Raw genomic sequence first — 24,739 nt, 5'->3', positions numbered from 1 at the left:
AAAGAATAGTAAAAGAATTCACCAAAATATATGTTACTATATTACATATAAATATATTTCCCCCAGTAACTAAACTATAATTAACTGGTTCCTATAGCAAAATGTAGTTTCAATAGAGGGATGAATCAAAGAAGCAGATTTACACTACAACCTTTTGTATTTAGGTGTTATTTGGTACACTGCATGTGTGTTTAACCATTATTGTCTGAGAGGTAGGGCACAACAATAAGGAAATGGTAATTTAGTAATAGTTTTAATAGACAGAAAATTCTGCTGGCTAAGGCCTTAGTCAAGCCTTGGAGACTTTAGGGGGGTGTTATTTATCAAAGGCTGAGTGTTTTTTTTGTACCCCGAATGAACTTGAAATTCGAATGGTATCTTATTTAAGAAAAAACTCAAATGAGAGATCGAGTCCCCAACCTGAAAATTTGAATTGATCAAGTTTTCGGTGAAGAAAAACTCAAAAAGCTTGAATCATTCGAGTTTTCGGCAAAACCCTCTGAAAAAAACTCGAACATTAAGCTGGCTGTTTTCCTCTTCAAACAGTTCAAGAGGCCACTGCCATTGACTTCTACATGACCTCGACAGGTTTTAGGTGTCATATTTTCGTATTTGAGCTATTTCCAGGGTCTGGGTATAATAAATTTCAAATATTTGAGTTTTGTTTTTTTTAAATAAACTTGATCGATTCCAGTTTTTTTTTACCCAAAAACTTGAAAACTCACAATTTTTGTGGAAAAAAACAATCCAAACCTTAAATCTGCCCCTAGATGTTCTAAACAAATTGCCTAGTTAGGGAGTTGGCACACGTGGAGATTTAGTCGTCTGCGATACATCTTCGATACTGCGGTTGACTAATCTCCCTGAAGTGCCACCCTTAGGTTAACTAATACTTTGTATAACACACAGATCAGCAGCACAAGGCCTATTCATCATGCCTATTTAAAAATAGAGTGAAACATTGCAGACCATGTTGCTCATATCAACCAATCCAATCTTTGCGCTTGTTTTCTAACTGTTAAAATTAGAGCAGTTTTGTTCATGTGACCAGTGGGAGTGTCAGTTGATGGCAAGTATTTATGGTAAAAGGCAAAGGGCAACTCGATATTAAGATTCCTGCAAAGTGGTAATAAATTCTGCACCAAATAATTTCAAGTAAATATGTCAGTTTCTTATAAAGTGCTTTTTGACACATTTTTGCTGGGCAAGATGACTAATGAATAGAAAAAAAATCTATATTATTTTTGGTATCTTTTACAAGTAAGATCCAGACATTTTTATGCCTAGAATTCATTTTTAATCAACCAGCTAAAATAAGAAACCATGTTAAAACTTCACTTATTTTTTTGAGTGAACTCTAATTATGCAGAGTTTACTTTACTGCCGTGATTCTGTGGAACCAAGTATTCGAGAAACTGAATACTGATCCTTCACAAAGGCACAATTGTAAATTATGCAAGTGTTACTCTTGCTGAAGTTTAAACTGTGAAATCCCTTTATACTTGACGTTCACACGTACCGAAAAACTACAGAGGTAGGGCACAGAACGTTAGAACATTTGTAACACAGGAAAAGTAAAACATGCACAAATATCAATGTTGTTCTTGGAAATAACGAGAATTGAGTTAAACCAGCTTTGTCCTTGCCCTGTTTATTATTTCGCTGAATTGGAAACCTTTTAGGATTTTGTATCCATTTCATTATCTCCAAAAGCATGAATAGTAATGGAATTTACATAAAAATCCTGCTGCAGAGAAGGGAATCCGTGCACAGTCAGCTGCCCCTCTTAATCCAATCTTCCCCAATGCAGTTGGCATGGTAGTTGCCAAACTTAAACAGCAGGGATCTTCTTTATTAAGAAAACGATGAATCTGAGCTTTAAAATGAACAAAAGTCTTTTCTTTTATACAAGATGCTTGCTCTCGCTGAGATTACATGAGAAATCTAGCAGGAGGTGTTATTAAATAGTCTCAAAAATTAGCTGAAAACCCCAATTATCTTAGTTTAGTTCTGAAAAGACACAAAAGGCTTAAAGAAATGAATATTTGAATGTTCATTATTGAATATCAGTGGGGCATCAGAGCGTCCTTAATATAAAATTTACCCTTCCAACATAATGTTGATAATGTGAATGACAAAGACGAACTATCTTTTTTTTATCATGGGTTTTGTAAAATGTTTTTCACATATCCTACATCTGAAAATACAAGGTAAGATTAATTATGTAAATCTCAATGATACTTATCCCCCTGGAGGAAGTGCATGCCTTGAGGATTTTGTATAAATACATCTTGACAGCTTGACTACCCTAGTGAAGATCTGTTGTTGCAGATAAGCTTAGGATTTCAAAAGACTGTTTTGCCTACCTCTAACACTTGAACTGCTGAGTGATCATAAAGTACAAAAAATGCTAGAATTTAAACAAGTTGGAAGTGTGGACACTATCAATCATATTTTTTACTCCTGGATTTTTATTTCTACTTGATCCTCAAAACTGAAATCTGAAGTGCATATAACATTTACAAATTGCCAGTTGCAGAAAGTATTAGCTCTAATGGTTATTTATCAGTAGAAAATCAACACTGTGTTTTTCAACAGAAGCAGATAGACAATCAAAGCAAAGTATCACTCTATAGTTGAAGTCAGTCTATGACATCTATATGGAGAAATGATAATAAAATAAATGCCTCTATATTTGCAGTCTTGACCTACTTGTAAATATATTTGGGGAGGCACATTTAACAAGGTCGAATTTCAAATTCATGTTAGTTTTTCTTAAATTCAAATATACTCAAAATTCGACTGGGGGGTTATTTTAGAAAAATATGTAATATTTTAGGGGCCAATTCACCAAGCTCAAGTGAAGGATTCGAAGTAAAAAAACTTTGAATTTCGAAGTGTTTTTTGGGCTACTTCGACCATCGAATGGGCTACTTCGACCTTCGACTTTGAATCGAAGGATTCAAACTAAAAATCGTTCGACTATTCGACCATTCGATAGTCGAGGTACTGTCTCTTTAAGAAAAAACTTCGACCCCCTAGTTCGCCACCTAAAAGCTATCGAACCCAATGTTAGCCTATGGGGAAGGTCCCCATAGGCTTGGCTAAGTTTTTTTGGTCGAAGGATAATCCTTCGATCGTTGGATTAAAATCCTTTGAATCGTTCGATGGATTATTCCTACGATCGTTCGATTGAACTTTTTGCACAAAATCCTTCGACTTCGATATTCGAAGTCGAAGGATTTTCATTCCCCAGTCGAATATCGAGGGTTAATTAACCCTCGATATTTGACCCTTGATGCATCGGCCCCTATAACTCAGATGAATTTTACAGACTCTAAAACTCGAATCGAAATCGACCATACTTGATTTGAGTTTTTTCTCTTCAAAAAAACTCGAATGTAAGGAAGGCTATGAACATCTCCAAATTGGTCATTGGACCTCTCTTATAGACTTATATATGAATTTGGCAGGTTTTAGATGGCAAACAGTTGAATTTGAATTCTTAAAGGGCCAGAGTATGATAAATCTCCAAAATCTAATTCAAATTTGAATAATTCCCTAACTCCCTAGTTGAATTTGACAGTTTTGACCATAAAAAAAATCAAAACATTTTTCAATTCAACTCTTAATAAATCTGCCCCTTACTGTATAATTTCTATTGTATTTTTTTAGCCACAAATTCATTTTCCATAGTTCTAAATAATAACTGGAAAATTCATGGTTCATTAACACTTCCTAGCCAGGAAAGGCTGCATATTATTTCCCAGACACACACACTGCATTCATGCAATTTCCCTGTGAATATAATTGAAGTCACAATTTAGGGCAGCGGTTAAACTTTGGATGGAATATTTCTTAAGAGATATACAGAGTAAACATAATTTTTGAGACAGGAGAGCAGGATGAAACATTATTGCCTTATTGCATGGTGACTTAATTTAGCTCAAAATCATAAATGTCGGACATAGCACATGAAAGTTTCAGCCTCCTGCAACTGCCAGAACTGGTTCAAGTTTACATTGCCTGTATTAATAGTACAACAGAGAATAAATGATGAAATGCCAATGAGTTCCTTGAGCTCTCTGCACACTATGGTGCCCTAAGTAGAAGTAATAGAAAAACTAGTAATCACCATCCGTTTCCTCTTACTAACTGCAACAGGCTGCATATAAAGTAGCCCAAGGCCTCAAATTATTTTTCTAGCAATAATCATGGACCATAGGCTGCTCACAGTGCTTTCCACTGGCTTAGCTAGATCTGCCTGAGGTCATGTAAACTGAGGAACTTAACTTTATAAATATATAGAATTCAAAATGATAGAACATAACACCACCACGTGTATACAATTAAATACATGAATAATATGAAATTATATAATAAAAGAGGATCATTAAGTAGCTGCAGGATCACTTTAAGTTTGGCATGCTATAAGTGGGTGTAAAACAAAGCTCATTGCATTATACCATATGAAGGGAAAGAAAGGGAATATTGCACAAGGCGAATGAAAGATCTTGCTGTTTAAAAAGAATTTCAAGCATGCATTGTGTATTCCCAAATCACTGGACAATCGATGTTTACTTTCTCAGCAAGCTATTCATAGTAAGTATCTCATATGAGTGTCCATAACTAATGATAGTGTTTATAGTCTACAGCCCATAACGACACAACATAATTAATACACATGATTTAATATTATTTGTTTTTTCACTGCAGTGCACACAGACATGGGAACAGTGAGTGCCCATAGAGCATAAGGTACAGGAGTGTATAATGTGTGGTGTTTGCAGCAAATTATTAAGCAAATGAATAAGCAGGCATTACTTTTACTTGTGTTTTACAATATATATAAAATGTATTCTGAATGTGGACACACCACTTCCTTTACCAATAGGGAACTGAAAGCTCATTTATAAACCTCAGTAAACCAATGACCAAATAATGGTAGGAATTGAAACAATTCTTGCTTAGTTTTACAAAGCATCAGCACTGGAACTCAGTATAACCCTTTTGCCAACAGTAACGTTTATGTTCTGGGTTAACCCATGCCAAATCAGGCTGATAGAATAGGAGCTACCTTCTACATGTGCATGTGCAAGCTTAGGGGGTTGTTTATCAAGGTCCGAAATTATCTGAGTATTTCTAAGTTAGAAATCCGAGCAACTCCGATTGCCAGAATGGACCTTATTTATGAAGAAAAAAGCCAGAAAAAATAGACTTCAGAACTTTCCCCAAAAACGTCGATTTTTTTGTGGTTTCTGGGCAAAAAACTCAAAAATCTATGAAAAAAAACGTAGTTTTCAGAGTTTTTTGTGCAGAAACACAAACTCATCGGATATCGGTACAGACATCAGCTCAGACACTGGGACCTTCCCCATTGACTTATACAGGACCATGAGAGCTTTTAGATGGCAGCGTTTTGGATTCAGAGTTTTTATACAATTGGACTTTAATAAATCACGAAATATTCTTCATTTTTTTTTCCTCCGAAAACCACAAATTATTCGAGGTTCGGATATTCTGACCTTGATAAATAGCCCCCTTAGTGTATACGTCAAACATCACTTCAAGAAATAGATTCTTGGATGTCCTTTAGCTTAGCTAATACTTTTTTTTTAATGGTAACTAAAGTACAGGATCAGTAATGCGGAAACCTGTTATCCAGAAAGTTCTAAATTACTGAAAGGTTGTCTCCCATAGATTCCATTTTATACAAATAATTCAAATTTTGAAAAATTATTTCCTTACTCTGTAATATTAAAACAGTAGCTTGTACTTGATCCAAACTAAGATATAATTAATCCTTATTGGAAGCAAAAACAGCCAAAATTTATTAAAAAATTAAAAAAAATTTTCCTTCGGGGGAATGGTCCATATTTGTTTAAATTCGAAACGTACAAATCTAAGTAATAGCGCATTTGAATTGTACAAATCAAAGTTTTTCAAAACAAAAGACTTTGATTGTCCACCAATTGACTCCAAATAGGTTCTAGAAGGTCCCCCATAGGCTAAAACAGCAATTTGGCAGGTTTTAGATGGCGAATAGTCGAAGTCAGACACAGTACATGATACATTTCAATATTCAAATTCTTTTCACATTCAAATCGAATTTGGACTATTCCTTAGTCGAAGTACACGAAAAATAGCTCGAAATTTCATTTTTTTTTTATTATTCTATTTTTCACTTCGGCCTTTATTTGCCACTTAGTGTAAATATTTGTGGTTTAAGGTTCCAGTCTCTGGTTTTCAAGTCATGACAATGCCTTGTGTTCTCTGTAGTTAAAAGAGTTTTTGAATAAGATCATTTAATATACTGTTTCATATAGCTAATTACAGTTTAGAATTAGTGTTTTTCATAATTTTGCTATTTAGTTATTTTTTATTGAGCTTTATTTTTTGTCAGAGAATGAAACAGGCTTTAGAACTCCTGTTGCATTCCAGGAAGTTCCCTTTTCGAAAATCCCCTCTGGTCAGGAGCTTCATGTATAGGGTGCCTCACCTCGGACAGTGGTGGGGCCACTGCACTAAGCCCAGTGGATGTTTGCTGGTACCATATTCAAGTCTAACAGGGTTACAGTGCTCTTAATAATCTCATGAAGTTCTTTTTATTTTGTATTAAACAAACCATGTCCTGAGGGGCTGCAGCAGCAGACAACAGAATATTTGGCTGGGATGGGGTCATTACTCTACCCCTTCAGGTCCCAGAGCACTGAACTGGCAGCACTGGGACAGTGAGATTCCTAGGGCTCCCTAATTAACCCCTGAACCTTTCTCATTGAAAAGCTATTTGGACACTGCAGGAGCTTGCAGAGAATAGTTTTATTCAAAAAATGAAAGCAGTTTGCAAAAGAGCCAAGGGGAGCACTTTCTTGACGTTATAAGGCTATTATTTTCCCTTTAAATAAGATGGAAGCTGTAGCCAAGGGTTTAACTGACTGCAGCTAGTTCAGAGGCCACTGAGGATTACTAGATACATTTTGTATAAACAGGATGTATTGACTATTATACCTAAATTCAATATAGGATTTATGGTGGCAGATTGCTTGCATATAAAGATAATCAGTATTATGCAGAAGCACTTTATTTTCCTCGGATTATCAATCCACTTCGTTTTTTTTTTTTAAAAGCAAATGTCTAGATAACACACTAACACTGCTACAGGGCCTGAAACCTAATGCTTCCATTCACATCAAATTACAAGGAACATTTACAGACATGTAAGTAGGGATCCACATTCTGGACCCCGATAAAAATGTTCTACATGATACTGCATGTGTAAATTTATATTTCTTCCCTGCAATGACTGATACATGATCTGATTTCTACAGCAAATAGTGGCTTATATAGAAACTACTTGTGAAATAGCAATATTTTTTAGCAAGCTCACATCAAACAAACTGTGGGAATATTATGGGGTACATCACCCAAAACACTGTAGTTTCTGTACAGATTAAAGGTTATTATTTGTGTTTTTTTAGTTATTTAGCTTTTTATTCAGCAGCTCTACAATTTGCACTTTCAGCAATCTGGTTGCTAGGGTCATTTGTGAGCTGCAAAGAGTCAGGAAAAAGAAGGCAAACAATTAAAAAACTATACAAAAATAAATAATGAAGACTGAATGAAAAGTTGCTTAGAATTGGCCATTCTATAACATACTAAAAGTTAACGTAAAGGTGAACCACTCGTTTATTTATATTCTGTCTATATTGATATATTAGCAAATAAAATGAAATTTCTCATTCCCAGGCTGCAAAAAAAAGCATATGAAGGCAGTTCTTTTTAGGAACGGAAACAATGTGCAAGTTCACACCAATTTCTGCTAAACTTTTCAAAATACCTTTGTTATTTAGCAGAAGAACGTTTTTCCTCTTTCACTGTTTCGCAATGCAATGTTCTAAATGACAGTTTCACTAGTTATGAAATACGAAGTCACATCAGGACTGTACCCAGCGGAAAATGAAATTAAGCCTACATTATTGTTGCATTATCAGATTATTAATATCGGAAAATGAATACTTTTATATTGATTCCAATCAATATGGAAACACACTGGCAATGGACAATGGCTGCCATTTAAAGGGATACTGTCATGGGAAAAAAAACATTTTCAAAATGAATCAGTTAATAGTGCTGCTCCAGCAGAATTATGCACTGAAATCCATTTCTCAAAAGAGCAAACAGATTTTTTTATATTCAATTTTGAAATCTGACATGGGGCTAGACATATTGCCAATTTCCCAGCTGCCCCAAGTCATGTCACTTTTGAGAAATGGATTTCAGTGCAGAATTCTGCTGGAGTAGCACTATTAACTGATGCGTTTTGAAAAAAACATGTTTTCCGATGACAGGATCCCTTTAAGGATTGATTGGCATACTTACTTACTTACCTAAAGTGAACATTTCTCAGCAATCCCTGTCTGTGTCTCCAGTAACTTATTCCAAAAAAGGAAACGTTAAGTGGGGGCAAAGAATAAAGGACATATTGACCACCTTGGGCAGCAAAATCAAAATACTCTGTGTGCCATTAGCCTATTTGAATGTATGTGAACCAGTTAAGATTACCATCTCCTTTCACTTGCTCAACTATAGTAAAAATGCAAATAAGCAGAGTGGGAACATTCTGTGCACACAATAGGCTATGCTGCCATGTTTTTACTCTCTATTTAAAGAACAATAAAGGGAAGAGAGACATTACCTAAAAAAGGTTATCTTTCCTAATATACTTTAGAACACTTAGAAATAATAAATAATACAGGATTTTATAAACAACGTGTCATTGCATTGTATCCTGCTTCTTCTAAACAGCACAAGGGAACAAAGGAGTGTGGCGTTATTGGTACAGGGATATACATTTTTCCAGGCATAAAATTGACACGGATTAAAAATAAATAGATCTTTCAAAACAAATGGGAAAACGGTGAGAGTAAGCCAAGCCGTCCTTACATCAGATTGAAAGGTTTTGTATTTAATTTGTTATCATCAATTAGGTTGCTTACTGGGATTTTTTTGGAATGCAGCTCGTAGCAAGGATTAATTCTGCAGCTTTGGAAATACACAGTGGGTCACTCAGATAAGGCATGGCCTTAGGTCCAGTTAAGGGTCAGAGCAAGCAAGCAGATGCTTCAATAGTCTTTTGCAGTTAATTCTTCAACTTATCTTTAAGGGTCATCTGAAAGTGAGATTCACATGTTAAAGCCCTCACGACATATTGCTCTAATTATCTGAAATGTGTCTGCCATGTGAAATCCATTCAATGGATATTTCCAGGAAAGATATTGAAAGGTGCACTCAAACTCTATACAAGTACACTACAGATACATGGTACGAGGAGAGCCTTCCCTGCCTAATGTCATCATCAGCAAATGTTTTTTTTTAGTGTCTCCCCAGCCAGTCTTAAACAAGAGCAGAGGTTAAAGGTAATATAAGTCTAGACTAGATATTTTTTACATTAAATGCAGAATAGTGTATGACCCTCAGTGGATCATTATGCTCAATTAAAAAGATACTTTATAGAAACTACACCGCACTACAAATTTAGACAAATGATAATTACTGGGTCAATCAGCTTCTTATCATGTGAATGGTTATCGTTCACTATTGAACTTTCCCAGCTCCTGCTAAGGGCAAAGATCCATAGGGAAGCTGGAACATTTTGACATCCTGGCAATATGTAGCTCCATGGGAAAGTAATAATACACACAAAATCGATGGCCATTTACATGGAAACAGACAAAAATTGCCTTGCGTTCTACTGCTCCTAAAATATAGGTAGTACAATGGTATAATGGTTAACACTGCTCCCTTGCAGCACCAAGGATGTTGCTCCCATTGGCCTCAAAGCAGGGGCTTATTTTTGTATTCCAGTCTTGAAGGCAAGTTTTAAATGCATAAAAACCTGGTGTACTGACAAACAGAGCCTCCTGTAGGCTGCCAGTCAACATAAGGGCTACTGATAGCCAATTACAGTCTTTCTTTGGCACCCACAGGGACCTTTTTCCATGCTTGTTTTGCTCCCCAACTCTTTTTATATTTGAATGTGACTCATGGTTAAAAAAGGTTGGAGACCCCTGCTTTATAGTAAGGACATTCAGTCTTAGCTCATCCAGGGAGAAACTGTCATTTTAGGGTCAGGAGGTTTAATGTCCCCTGTGAGGATGAATTATCAGCTGTCCTGCTGGGTTTATTGTTTAACAACATTAAGATCAATTTATAGATTGTGGTGAAAATGTTTAAATGTATGAACATGTGTATTTTTTTCATTTTATGTTACTATACTACCAATAGCCATTAAGGAAACAATTACCATTACGTCTAAATAGGCACTTAATGCCTTTCTTGTGAAATGATGCATTCCAATGACATGACTTCTTTGCAGCAGTGTAAATGCAAGTACTGGAGTGCCAAGGGCTACAAAATCACAGCCATTAGAGCCACATACAGAGAGCACTGGCGTCTAGCCCTTGACCTGTGCTTTATGCTGGATTCAGATGTGGATTTAAGAAACAAATTCCAATGGGTCAATATCCAAGGTGCACTTTGTGTACATTTTTTTGCACTTTGCACCTTGCCCTTTCTCCTTAATTGAGCCCAGATATGGATTTTTTTTTATTTATCAGAGACAAGGTCAACTGTTGCATAAGTTGAAATTTAAAGAAAAACTGCATCTGTCCTGACAAATAACTACAACATTTTTGCAAGATACATCCCCCTGAGAATTTATGGTGCCAATAGCCCTGAGCAAGATGTCATGTTTCTCAAGTACATACAATGAGATGGGGTGAATGTTGTATTAAGGGGTAAGTGAATTCATTTTCTTGTTTTTGATCCATAAACAGACATGAAATGTGATACTGGCAAGAAAGAACCACACAGACATTGAGAATATTATACATATGTTGTCTGCTTCCCAACTGGACGTCTGGTTCCTTCACTGTTTATACAATGTGTTGTCTTCTGGGACACCTTTATAAACAATAAGCATATGTAAGGAGAAGAACTAAATTGACTTGGTAGACATTAGACTTCAAAAATGAACATTTAGATCAGAAATATATTACTTTTTTTCTTTTCTTTGATGAAATTTGTTGCTCCTACCTCTCCCTGATGTAATATGTAAGTAATGGCATATTTAAATGTGGGACTTGAAGTCTACTAGTGTGTATGTAGCACTAAGAAGGCTGCAGTTGTATTATCAAGCAAAGCGACATCACATCACAATGCAGCAATAATGACAGACTGATCTTAAGTCTCAAAAAAAAATGTTAAAAGTGTCACTATAGTCATATTATTATAATGGAGTAAGGAAGAAACAGCCGCAATGTACCCAACAAAAGTAATATTGGAATAACCTTGTGCTGTAACTACTTGTCCCTGACATGCTAAAATAGAAAGGCTCTTCAGCTGTTCTGTAAGAAAATTAAAAAAAAAAAACAGATGAAGTACGATGTTCTAAAAAGTACAATTGTCAGCTGATAATTCTGTAGGAATTATGCTTACTTTATTTTATACAGCATTCTGCAAAAAAACAATGTACTTGTGGTCACATGCATCCTACCATATCACATTTATTTATTACACGTTTATTATTTTCTCAAAACGTCCTTATGAATATAAAATGTACTCAGTTCCCTTTCACTTGGTTGACATGCTGTCAGAACAGTGAAAGGGCTGGAATGAGCACTGGCCTTGACTACACAAAATGGCAAGTCACCAGTCTTGCTGTGAAGTAAATAGGGGCTAAAAAGCTCACAATGCAGTAAGTCCCAAACTGAAGGCCTGTACCTTTTCTACAGAAACCCAACTGACTGAGATCAAGTTAAATGGGGGGGGGGGATATATTTTGCACTAAAGGTACAACACAAGTTAAGGGAATAAGGTGAGGGTGGACCAGCGGTATATTTCAAGAGTATGCAACTGATGTGTTTCCTTTTGCTACTTATGTGCAAGAGAAACACCAACATTTCCGAAGGATATGTGTTTTATATGTACTGATAAAGTTTGTATGTTCTGCCACTAAAGACAATTGCATTCACATGAAAGTTCACTTTAGTGGGGTGAGAGTATTTTGAAATTACAAATAGGACAAGTAAGAAATCTTTCACTATTAAAAACTCCTTCAGCTTTATTTATTTTTTGCTAAAATTGCCTTTTTTGAAAAAAGCATTTATTGATAATGTCTATTTAAGGCAGGGGCATGAATTATAAATAGTTACTAGGCATAATAGGAAATGTTGAAAGCGTCCCTTTCATAATTAATAACATATTTTCTTTTGCACCGCAGCTGTTTAGTCGTTGTCAGATATATGCCCCCAAAATAAATAGGTTCTCTCCTGGATCAAGTACATGTGTTATGCATTTAGTACTTAACTGAGCACTCATTTCTCAGAGGAATATTCTTAACCCCTCCATGGCTATTGGTGGCACAGGTTATTTTCTGACCCCTTACAGGTTAATGCCAGAGTTATTATTGTTAACAGTACGAGGCAGATTTATCAAGAGTCGGATTTGAGTTCATGGGAGTTTTTTTAAACTCCCTTAACCTTCCATAAACTCCCATGAACTCGAAATTCGACCAAAATTCAACCAACTGCAATTTATCAAAAAATATGATTTTTCAAACTAGGGTGAATGGGATCGACCCGTAAACTCGAATCGAATTCTCATCAAATTTGATTCAAGTTTTTTTCTCCGAAAAAAAAAATTGATTTTCAGGAAGGCTACAAACAGCTCCAAATTGATCCCAGAATGTTCCCCTTAGGCTAGAACAGCAATTAGGCAGGTTTAAGGTGGTGAATAGTTGAATAGTACATGATACATTTCAAAAATCAAATTCTAATTTTTTTTAAAAAAACTGCAATCGAATTTTAACTAACCCCTAGTCGAATTTTTTAAAAAAATTAAAAATTCAAATTTCAAAATTCGAAATTTACATTTTCACTTCGACCCTTGATAAATCTGCCCCTACATGTGTGTACTTCTCTTTTTTATTAATTTAACATTGGTAGCAACCAATTAGCTATCACTGTTTATTTAAATATGTAACACATCCCTGCTTTTAATTGTAAAATTGTCCTGATAGTTGCTCCTGTTTTGGTGCACCTAAAGCTGGCCATAGACACAGGGCCACCATCAGAAATTGCAGGGCCCCATACGACAAAATTTCCTGGGCCCCCTGGGCTGCGCCCAGCCCCACCTACAGGTCCGCCCTCCCCACCACACAGTAAAAAAACAAAAAAAATATAGGTGGCTAGGGTTCCATGTTAATAAAAAATAAAAAGATATTGGTGGTCAGGGCCCCCCATAAAAACATTTGTGGCCAGGAGCCGCCCATTAAAAAATATTGGTGGCTAGGACCCTACATGAGAAAAAAAATTGGTGGCCAAAATTGGTGGCCAGCTCCCCCCCCCCATTATGAGAAAATTGGTGCCAGGGCCCCTTAAACGTCCATGCCTTCCCAAAGTCAGCAGCTGTCAGAAAGAAGGGGGCCCGGCTAATCAAGTAAGTGTGGCATGGCCGGGCCTCCCTTACCCTTATTAAAGGCAAAACAATCTTTTGGGTTTATTTATTGTTTATATGATTTTTTTTAAGACAAACGGCATGGAGATCCAAATTACTAAAATAGCCCTTATTCAGAAAACCCCAGGTCCCAAGCATTCTGGAAAATAGGTTCCATAACTTTATTATAGTGTTTTGATCACTACTGCTGAATAGCAAAATAATAGAAATACTGCATCTTATTAATGTCAACATGTTCCCTCAGGAGGTAGCTGTCACTTGTAAATTTGCAACAGCTTGCAATGCGTTTGGGTGACTAATTCCTGCAAAGGAATCTATGACATATGACAAGTATTGATCCCCAGTGCTTGATAGGCCAATCAAAATGTCCAAAAAGCCCAATAACCATGCTAGTGTTTTCGATACAATTAAATGCAATTTGTGGCAAGAATTGTCCAGTTAACCTATACTGAGAGACAATTAGTAATCTAGATATAGAAGGACAGCAAGTTAATTAAAACATTCATGAGCTGAGGAATCTCTATGTTCCCATCTTGTTTCCTCTGGGATCTCAGTTTCCTCCCACAAGACAAACTTGTAGATTAACTGGCATCTGTTAGAATTAACAATCATGTTTTCTGCCTAAATAGGAAACATTATTTAATTAATTGCATGTGTCGATGCCACGTAATATATGTGCTTCTTTATAAAGAAAAAAAAAACAGAAATAAGTTATGTATTTCTTCAAGAATCTGCAGGCTGCTGTAGCTGCAAAGGAAAAAGATACAAGACAATGGCTAGGCAATGGGATGTGCTGCCTTGTGAAGATGTGCTGAAATAGCCCCTACAACCTGATCTTTGTGCACCTAGCACGATTTACTGTTATCCCCTTTGTGTTCATAAATATAGACATGTAAAAACTTGCTCTCAGTGTGGGGTCCCCTGAAACAATAAGTGTATTTTCGTTTTGCTTTTGGAAGGGTTGTTGAATGCTCTGCATGGTGCCTCTGAGTGTTTCATGATCAGAAGCTGACTAAAATGTACTACTTTGGCAGCCTTGTACCTCCTAGGAGAAATTCCAGTGTTCTGAGCTGATTTTTTGTTTTGTAGACACAGCATACCTAAATATGAAACATTATTCATTTTTATACAGCTGGAACTGCAACAGAGAGCCGCCACATGATATATGTCACATCTGTGAATTGGAAGGATCCTGTATGCAGACATACTTCTTTTTCTTACCTGTGTTCATTTTTTTTATATGTATAAATAACTGGGAGAAAAAAACCGCAGAGGAAATCATTTTTCAGTGACCAGTATTTGCAAAGAAACACAAATAAAAATAAAGAAAAAATTCAGGTTTAACGTGAATGTACTTCCGGATTAATACTTGTTATTGCTCTGGATTTATCTTTGATGTATCTTTAAGGAATATATATATATGATCTAACGCTAGCTACAGTGTATCCTGTTTATAGGTTAGTAAATAATCTTGACAATTTGTTTAACGTACCCAAATATATTGCACTGGTGTGTGTGAGCATGGGAAGCAGCTTGTTCACTGACCTAACTGTGTGAGAAATGTTGCCATCCATGCTGTCAAAGAACAGCGACTGATGGATGAAAACATAACAACTGCAGAAATTGTTGGTCATACTGATAGAACCAAGTACAAACCTTAAAACAGATTTAGGTGAATTGTATAATTATAACGAACATTCCCAAGACCAAAATTAGAATTTTGTTCTGTATTAACTGTGGACATGATATTCAGCTTCTGCTGGTTTTTAGAGGTCTCTGGGAATTCTTGTTCATCAAGAGCTCATAATGCAAGCACCCATACATTGGAGATAATTGTGTATAAGGGCCTCTCTTATGCACTGATGGAAATCTCTCACACCCCCGTGTTTTTAAAATAACCAATAACACGTTGGTACACGCAAACTCATTCTTATCATTCACTGTAACATCCAATCATATTCATGCGAACACATACAGACAGGGTGCAAAGTGCAGAAAAGAGTAAAGAGCCATATTTTTTTACACCCTGCTTCACTATCAGCACTCATGGGGGCAGGTCCACAAAAGGACTTGCTCCTCCCCTATGAATAGAATGCTTCTGGCTGAAGGTACATAAGTCTAGGGGAGGCAGTAGGTTTGAGCTACCCTTTGAAGCCAGGGCCGCCTTGTGTCTGCCATGAACATGCAGCAATATTGAGAATACAAAGGCATTTTGAATGAGCACTAAGAAATGCAATTTTTTGCCTCTTAGTGCTTTAGTTCATGGTAAATGACCCTTATAATCTTACAGTCATGCAAATACATTCTCATGCTCTTTAAATGCAAATATTCACTCATACTCATTCCTTCCTGCTCCACATGCTCTTTCATTATGCACCCACTCATACTCCTAGTTCTACCAGTACCAAAACATTTATACAAAAATGTTATTCACATATATAATATTTACTAAGAAGGTACCCACCATTCAATCTCACCTATTGTATAAAAAAAATGATATAATTATATAATTAACCATTCTCTGACAGTTCATTAGGCTTTCTCTCTCTCTCTCTCTCTCTCTCTCTCTCTCTCTCTCTCTCTCTCTCTCTCTCTCTCTCTCTCTCTCTCAGAATGTCATTAAATGCATTCATTTTGATCCATTTGCTACCGAGCTTCCAATGTATAACTATATAGTAAATATACTGTATTAGACAATACTGCTACACTGGTAAAGGGCAAAACCTCTTAAACTCTTACTCTCCTAGTTCTCACATTACGAAAGCATTTAAAAGGGCGGCCTCTTCCATTTTCTAAGCTCATCCAAGATCCCACAGATCAATAGGTGTTTCTCATCTCCCTATTTCCTGAAGTGGTTTTGTAACCCCATGCTCAACCCATGGCCATTCATAGCAACAGGCAAATCCTAAAAGGGAGAGGGAAAAGACACTGTTCTCTAGGCAGACAATTTTAAAAATAGTGTAAAAGGTATTGCTGGAGCAGTAGCATATAACAACCAATATGCATTAATTTTTTTATCATAATTGTACTCAACCCATTAAACCTTGCTGTTGTTTTGTTCCACACGTTTCAGTAAAGTATTCCAATTTCCATGCTACATAAATGTATAAATGCAAGCATTGCTTGTCCTTCAAAGTGCTCATGTTTGCTCCGATCCTAATGTTACGCATTATGCATATGGTGCCTGAATTTATAATAAAATATAATACAGAATCTCCCAGGAAACTGTTCAGCCTACCATTTGAAAATGTGCAGTGCGATTTCACAATGTCCTATTTAAGCAGACTTTATTGTTAAATGTACTTGTCATTTCCTAGTCACTGGGTTATCACTGACGTTTTCAGAGCAGTCACAAAAGGTCTTGTATATCGTTTCTTTGCCTGCGGTGCAGAGGTAGTACAAATGCCCTTGCTGCTTATGGGGTCAGCTATGCTAAAACTATTACTGAAAAAGGAGCTGTAATGTATACGGCCTAAATTTTTCAGAAGGAATTTGACCAGAGATGTTATCGTTACAAGATCAACTATCTCCGACATCCTGGTTCTTACATTACAATAGCGATTTAGCTTGAAATAATTCAGTATCACAGGTTAACACTGTGTTTGAGAAACAGCCATTAATAGAAGATTAACAGCAAGTCCCTTTAATGACAAGTATCTTCTTCCTCTGCCTGCCCCGAAGCCATTCCACTGGGCTTTTCACATGTTTGACAGGGACAGACAGCTTTTTTCCTTGTCTGCCTCAGTACTTGAGAATACATCTTGCTTAGATCTGCTATGTTAAGCCAGTTTTGTTCAGAGGAATTGTTTTTGCAAACCACGTCAACTCATTTGGTTTTCAAAACAAGGGGGCAAGCACAAGTGTAAAGGATGAACGGGATCTTATTTCCACCTATTTTCTCAAGAGTAAACAATTTAAGATTGATTGTATGTCTGATAATAGCACATGGGTGCTTTAGACTTGGAGATTATTACACAAGCAAAAACAAATCTGTTTACCAAAATGTGGCTTTTTCATTCCGGTCTAAAGACAGGAAAATATTACAGATAAACAAAAAGAATGTAGACATATAAGGCTTTGTTTAAGTGCAAGATTGTCTAGTCAAATTCCTGCTAACTCACAGGCAAATATGTGAATATAACTGTACCGCATCATTCTGCACATGTGAAAAGTGATGTTCATGTAAACCGAAGATATCTGCCTTATGAGTGAGAGACCACACAGCCTGTTCTATTGTATTAAATATTAACCTAAGAATAACTATTAAGGCAGTGGGCATGTGAACTGTGCAGAAAAGCATTCAAAAACGTCACCTGGAAAGGATCCAAAGCTAATAAGACTGCTAATGATTGTGAAAAACATGGAGACCAACTGAAAAAAGAACAGGTCATGCTCCAAACCCTAGAGAACTCTGTAATTACTAAGTGCCAATATACAGCTATAATTAACAAAAGCCTTTAGAGTGCTCATTTATAGTGATGGGCGAATTTATTCGCCATGCGCGAATTCGCGGCGAATTTGCGCGATTCGCGCCGAGCGAATAAATTCGCGAAACGCCCGCGAAAATTCGCGGTAAAAATTCGCCGGCGTCAAAAAAATTTTTTCGAAAAAAAGTCGCCGGCGTCAAAAACGGGCGCCGGCGCCAAAAACGGGCGCCGGCGTCGGAAAAACGGGCGCCGGCGTCAAAAACGGGCGCCGGCGTCAAAAACGAGACGCCGGCGCCGTTTCGCGAATTTTTCGCCGTTTCGCGAATTTCGCGCGAAATTCGCGAATTTTTCGGCGAAGCGAAACGACGCAAATTCGCCCATCACTACTCATTTACAAGTGTAGTGTGCAAAGTGCAATATTGGGCGTGTCAGCATGCTTTTTACCCATAATGCATCATTCCAACATTATTGTTTTTTTTTGCACTTTGGCACAAATCAGACAAGGATGTTGTATTTTCAGCATCTGTGAATGATTCTTTAGGCACACCTATGACACAGGCTTCTGTGGGAATCCTTCAAGGTGGCGTTAGCTCCAGAGTTCCCCCGCATCAATAGGTGCACTTGCACTTAATTTGGAAAAGGTGCATTTGTTTTTTAATTTGGAGCAGAGGGCAGGAGCAACAATGTGTTAGTGCAGAGCAGTTCGCAAATGTGCCTTTTCATTTTTTAATTAAATTAAAAATAAAGGATTTGATCGATAGATCAACTATATTTCCTATTCTTTACCCTTACTCCTGCCTTCTTGCTTTTATTAACATAGTAACAATAGCGATAATAATAGTTATCATAACAATATTTAAACCCAACTTGAATGCAGAATTGAGTATTATCAAGATTGCACCTCTTAAGGCTACCATACACAAGCCGATAAAAGCTGCAGACAGACCGAGTCGGCGGCTTATTGGCCCGTGTGTGGGGCCATCCGACGGGCTTCCCTAATTGATATATGACAGAGACTCGGCCAGATCTCTATCGGGCAGGTTAATAAATCCCGTCGGATTGTGACCGCATCTATGTGTATATGCAGTCCCGTGATCCGACCACCCATATCGGATCCATTATGATCCCATCGTTAGGCCCTAGGGCCCAATGTGGGCATATTGGGGAGAGATATGGAGATGTCGCCAAATGAGCGGATCTATGGCCACCTTTAGCCCTTTAGCACTTACTTCTGGGAAAATCTGTGCTCTGCTCCTTGTGCTGGATTGAAAATCTGGAGTGAGGGCCAAATTGATGCATCAGGAGATGCAGCCAAGCCCTGTCTTTACCACCTGCCGCTCCCTAACTTGCATGTCAATTAGAGAAGGGGTGGTTGGGGGGACATCTACATGACTCCCTCTCATTGGTACAGCACTAATGCAGCCAGTGCTGTATTCTAGGGGTGAGCGGTAAGTCCTGTAGCAATGCAGGTAAGGCAGAATCCAGGGCAAAGTGCAGTCTTTTTAAAGTACTTTTCACACTGCATTCTGTGTGGTAACTGTTACTGTTCACAAATGTCAGAGGACTGAGAAATGACTATACTTTGTAGACTGCCTGGATCTCTAATGTGTAATTTCTGCAAACATCACATGGAGCAATATGCAAAACAATCTGTCCATTCTATCTCAGTTACTGTAATTCAGATGATTACAATAGAGCTCATCAGTTTCAATCCCTGGTGGTTTGCATTGTATGTAAAGAAGAGCAAAACTGTTTATACAGTGAATGATTTGGACAACACAAATTTGGATTGATTCTCACCTCTGCTGACTAGAAGGCATGGGAATATTTAACTTTTATGCTACCCTGTTCCTTTTTTGTTGTGATAAACCGACCTACCACAAGTCAGTGACCCACAAGTCAATGACCCATGGCTCCAGACCATGCCTTATGCTGTTTGTACTAAATAAAGTAAGATTCTCATTAACCACTTTACAGAATCTCTTTCTTTCTAGTTACACGTGCACTTTACTAAATGTAGGATAAACAGGTTTCTTAAAGAAATAATTTCCACAACACTATTAAAGCTTTTGTTCTTCCCAACCACCCTTGATCCTGTTCCCTTAGAGGCAATAATGGGGAATCCAGTTTTAAAGATAAACAAGGACACAGCTTTAAATTTAAAAAAAACATGAATATATATAACATAATACTTACAAAGGACAATAATGGCTTCAACTACTAAACATAATACCCTAGAGACCATAGAGTCTCCTTCCAAAATAAGAACAGCATCCTCTCTAGCAAGCCCTGGAAAGCGATCTCTCTCATAGCTGTGAAGAATTAGCAAGTCTTTCCTTTGGTAGTTGCTGTAATGCATTCATCTTAAACTCCTCTGCAGTCAAGCAGCATAACCTCTCTAATAGATTGGTAGAGCTTTTCTCATAATAGCCCCTGTAAAATAAGTACAGCTTTTGCTCCATGCACCTTTCGCAATGTTCATTGTATGTTTTCCCTCTGCATGTCTTGTAATCTATGAGCATCATTTCCCACCAGAAACATAAACTGCAAGTTACTGGTATATTTGTGATGTTAGCTTCATGGACACATCTTTCACATTGTGTGTTTGTGTGATATCAAGTACATCACTTACTGGATGTAGGATCAGCTGCCTGGATCAGAGGATGTCTGTGTTTACCCGTGTTTAGTTAAAATAATACAGGCATAATTCAGGCACCATAAGCAAGCATTATAGTGGGGCTTGGGGAAAGAGAATAAAGAAATGTTTGTTTATAGACATAATAACTCACTGATGACCTTTGCATGGAAGTAAAGGTGCAAATTAACACAATTAACAAAAATTCAGATACTCACACAGGAACATGTCGGAAAAACACTAGGGTTAACATCCATCTAACCAGACTAAACCATGAGCACTCCTTAAATAAATTCTATTAAATAACCGAAAACCATTATAGTGAAAAATATAGTGCTTATTAATACAGGTATAGGATCCGTTATTCCGGAAACCCGTTATCCAGAGCTCCCAATTACGGAAAGGCCGTCTCCCATTGACTCCATTTTATTCAAATAATCTACATTTTTTAAAAATTTCCTTTTTCTCTGTAATAATAAAACAATAATTGTACTTGATCCAAACTAAGATATAATTAATCCTTATTGGAAGCAAAACCAGCCTATTGGGTTTATTTCATGTTTACTTGATTTTAAGTAGACTTATGGTATGAAGATCCAAATTACGGAAAGATCTGTTATCCAGAAAGCTCCAGGTTCTGAGCATTCTGGATAACTGATCCCATACCTGTACTATATTTGCAAGTGCTGGAGCACTAAAAAGGTCAACATTGGGCCGATAGAGAGCGCACTTGCCACGGGGAGACTGAAAGCAAATGGCTCACCAGAAGTTTCTGAATAAAGCAATAAGATATGGGTGTGCCAAGAGGTGTGCAAGTACTGCTTGTTAAAACACCTTTTACCTTTTATTACTGTGTTTTAGTATGTTATAGAATGTCTAATTCTAAGTAATTTTCATTAGTTTTTTTTCTTTTTTTTTTATAATTTTTGAATTACCGGTATCTGTCTTTTTCTTCTGACTTCTTTCCAGATTTCAAATGCTCTGTAAGGCTACAAATGTATTGTTATTGCTGCTTACTCATCTTTCTATTCAGGCCCTCTCCTATTCATATTCTAATCTCTTCAAATCAATGCATGGTTGCTAGTATAGTTTGGACCCTAGAAACCAGATTGCTGAAACTGCAAACTAGAGAGCTGCTGAATAAAAAGCTAAATAACTCAAAAATCAAAAATAATAGAACATGAAAAACAATTGCAAATTGTCTCAAAATATCACTCTCTACGTCATACTATAAGTTAATTTAAAGATGAACAACCCCAGGCCTGGATTTGTGGCGAGGCCACAAAGGCCCTGGCCTAGGGTGGCAAAATATTAGTGGTGACATGCCGCCAAGCTGCTTTCTAGGGAGCACTGGGGACGTCTGGTTTGCGCGGGGGGATTTGTGCGGGAAGGCTAGGACTGCACAGCCAGGTGATAGGAACATGCAACCTAGGGGCGCCCACCCAGGAAATTCGGCCCTGAACAACACTTTTAACTGTGTTTTTAGTAAGTGGCACTGCCCTTATTACTTTGCGGATTTCCTGTTTATAACTTTGGGGAACTTGTATCTTGTCACAGAATAGAATGTTAAGCTACCCAACCTAAACTATGTGTGTCATCCTCTCCTACAGAAGGAGTCTACCCATGTATGCATAGTGTGGTATATTCCCAGACAAGCCAGTGTGCTCCCTTATAAAGCTTGTTTCATTTGATGTGGTAGTGTTAGGAGTATGCGCCCTTGTCTGCAAAACACACAGCACATTTCTTTGCAAATCAAAGGGTTTGGTAAGTAAAGTGGGCATTTATCCTTCCATAACATGTTGAGAATGTCAATTTCCAAATGTCACTATACTTTACCAATGGACAGGTCTGGGCAAACCGGTAAAACAGGAAAAAAGGGTCTTAAGTGCATTAGCATCAACTGTAACAAGCTTAGATTTAGCTGTCACTGACCTATATGTAAACATTTCTTTATGAGGCTGAATGTGTAACATTATCTGGTTAATGATTATATTTCCTGACAAAAGACAGAGGTCCTCCTCAGTGCCTGCTGATTTGGGGTTTGGTTCCATTGTTTTATGGTCTGAAACCTTGTCAAAATAGGAGTGGCGACTAGGGACAATGATATGTTAAAGCAGTAATATGACAAGTTTGTCATTATGGGCAATATTTCAGATAAATAGAAAGGTTTGTACAAATGGGTGGGACTATAGATATACAATTAAGGAAGTATATTCAAGATAACATTTATCATCAATAAATAGCTGGAAATTTTGGTTTGCTTGTTTAGCTATTACAGAGACGGGAGTGAGGAAATAACTGATAAAAGTGTGTCTTTCTGCCGAAGCAAGCGAATGTTGCTATAGCAATTGAGATGGAATGTGCAAAAAGTGATATCATTAAGCCTAACCCTTTTAGTGGCTTTGACAGCATCTACAGTGACAAAGTTAAAGTTATCTGTGTCATTAAAGTTGAGACAAATTCTCTTTCCAGATGTAGTTGTTCTTTTTTTTTTGTGATACATTGCTTTAGGTTCATAATTGTAATGTTGCCTCAATAATTACATATGTGGCAGCGACCTTTCTTCATTGCTGCCTACAGTTTGATAAGATAAAGTGATGTCTTTGCAGAATAACCAATTTTATTTGTTTGTTATTTACATTACGATAAATCTTTAGCTGTCATGTCTAAGTTTACAATTCAATTATTTCTAGAACTTGATGCCCTCTTCAGGAGCTGGTGATTAAAAAAGTATTTGATTTTGTGAGTACATGTAAAACTGCAATAGACTTTCGTATCTAGAGAGATGAGATTTCTGCCAGAACGTTGCACCCTGTTCCGCTTTGGAGTGTATGGAAATTAACTGTGACAATTATTGGGATTTCTTTTAGCAGAATAATAATAAAGCAGACAACTAAACAGAGTTCTTCAAGTTTTCACATTCTAATACCAACTCATTTGGGCTACATCCAGTATGGATTTTGTGACAGGTGAAAAAAGAAACAATTCCATTGTGACGTTGGCCTGTAATTTGTTAATGGTTTGCAAATGAATGACTTACTCACCTTTAGTTCTCCCTGAGAGTTGGATGAGGTGTTCATTTTTAAAGATTTGCTATAAATGTGTCAATGAACCAACTTCTAGAAATATATAACAATGCTTACAGAATAAAGAGCATTCTGCAATGTATTTTCTTATATTGGTTAGCATGGCAAACATATCTGTAACTTATAGCAAGCAGCGATTTTCTTTTATTATAAACCTCTATTAGAAGCCAAGGCTAGCAGATATTGAACTATAGCAGCCACCACCTCTGCTGTTACTTAAAATAACCCAAGACCATAGGTACTCAATGGCTGAGTTCCCTCTATTGCCTTTAATTACCCAAGCCCATTTAGAAAGAGTACTAGTACCCCTGCAGGTTTATTAGCAAGGAATCCCAGGAGCTTCTACAATGGTAGACTCTGAAGCTAAAATTAAGTAGATGGTGGGATTGGAGGTCTGATAAGTGGTCTGGACTGGGAGTCAAAATAGGCCCTGGTTCCAGGTACAAAGAGGCCCAAAGAGTCCCCCACCAGCCCACTAAATAATGACTTTCTATGGTATCTTAGAGCAGCCCCTCTGGCATTTGCCAGAACCGACAGATTGCCAGTCTGGGCCTGTTGATAAGGAATATGCTCAAAATTAGTAAGAATATATGCCGAGGACATATGTTATATTGGTCAATTATGTCAGCCAAGCCACTGGTCAAATATCAGAGCTCAAATCTAGTGATGGGCGAATTTATTCACTAGGCCCAAATTCACGGCGAATTTCTGTAAAAATTGCTGGCGTCAGAATTGTAGTCAGCGTCGGAATTGTCGCTGGTGTCCAAAATATTTAGACCCAAGCGCCAAAATTCTCGGTTCATGAATTTTTTGCCGTTTCGCGGGAAATTCTCGAATGGGACCAATTAGCCCATCACTACTCAGATCTACAAGACAGACTAGCACACACATAGACAGGAAAAGAAACAGACCCAGATCCCAGGAAAATCAAGAGCAGACAAAGGAACAGAAAACCAGATGAGGAACTAGGACCATGGTATGGAATGAGTTAACAAACTGTTTATCCAGGTACCCAGAGTATAAATGGGCTGAAGGACCAAGTTGGCTGCTTACAGTGTATGATACATGCTGACAGG

The sequence above is a fragment of the Xenopus laevis genome, chromosome 4L, assembly GCF_017654675.1.
Source record: "Xenopus laevis strain J_2021 chromosome 4L, Xenopus_laevis_v10.1, whole genome shotgun sequence".
Lineage (NCBI taxonomy): Eukaryota > Metazoa > Chordata > Amphibia > Anura > Pipidae > Xenopus > Xenopus laevis.
This window is presented reverse-complemented; position numbering follows the sequence as displayed.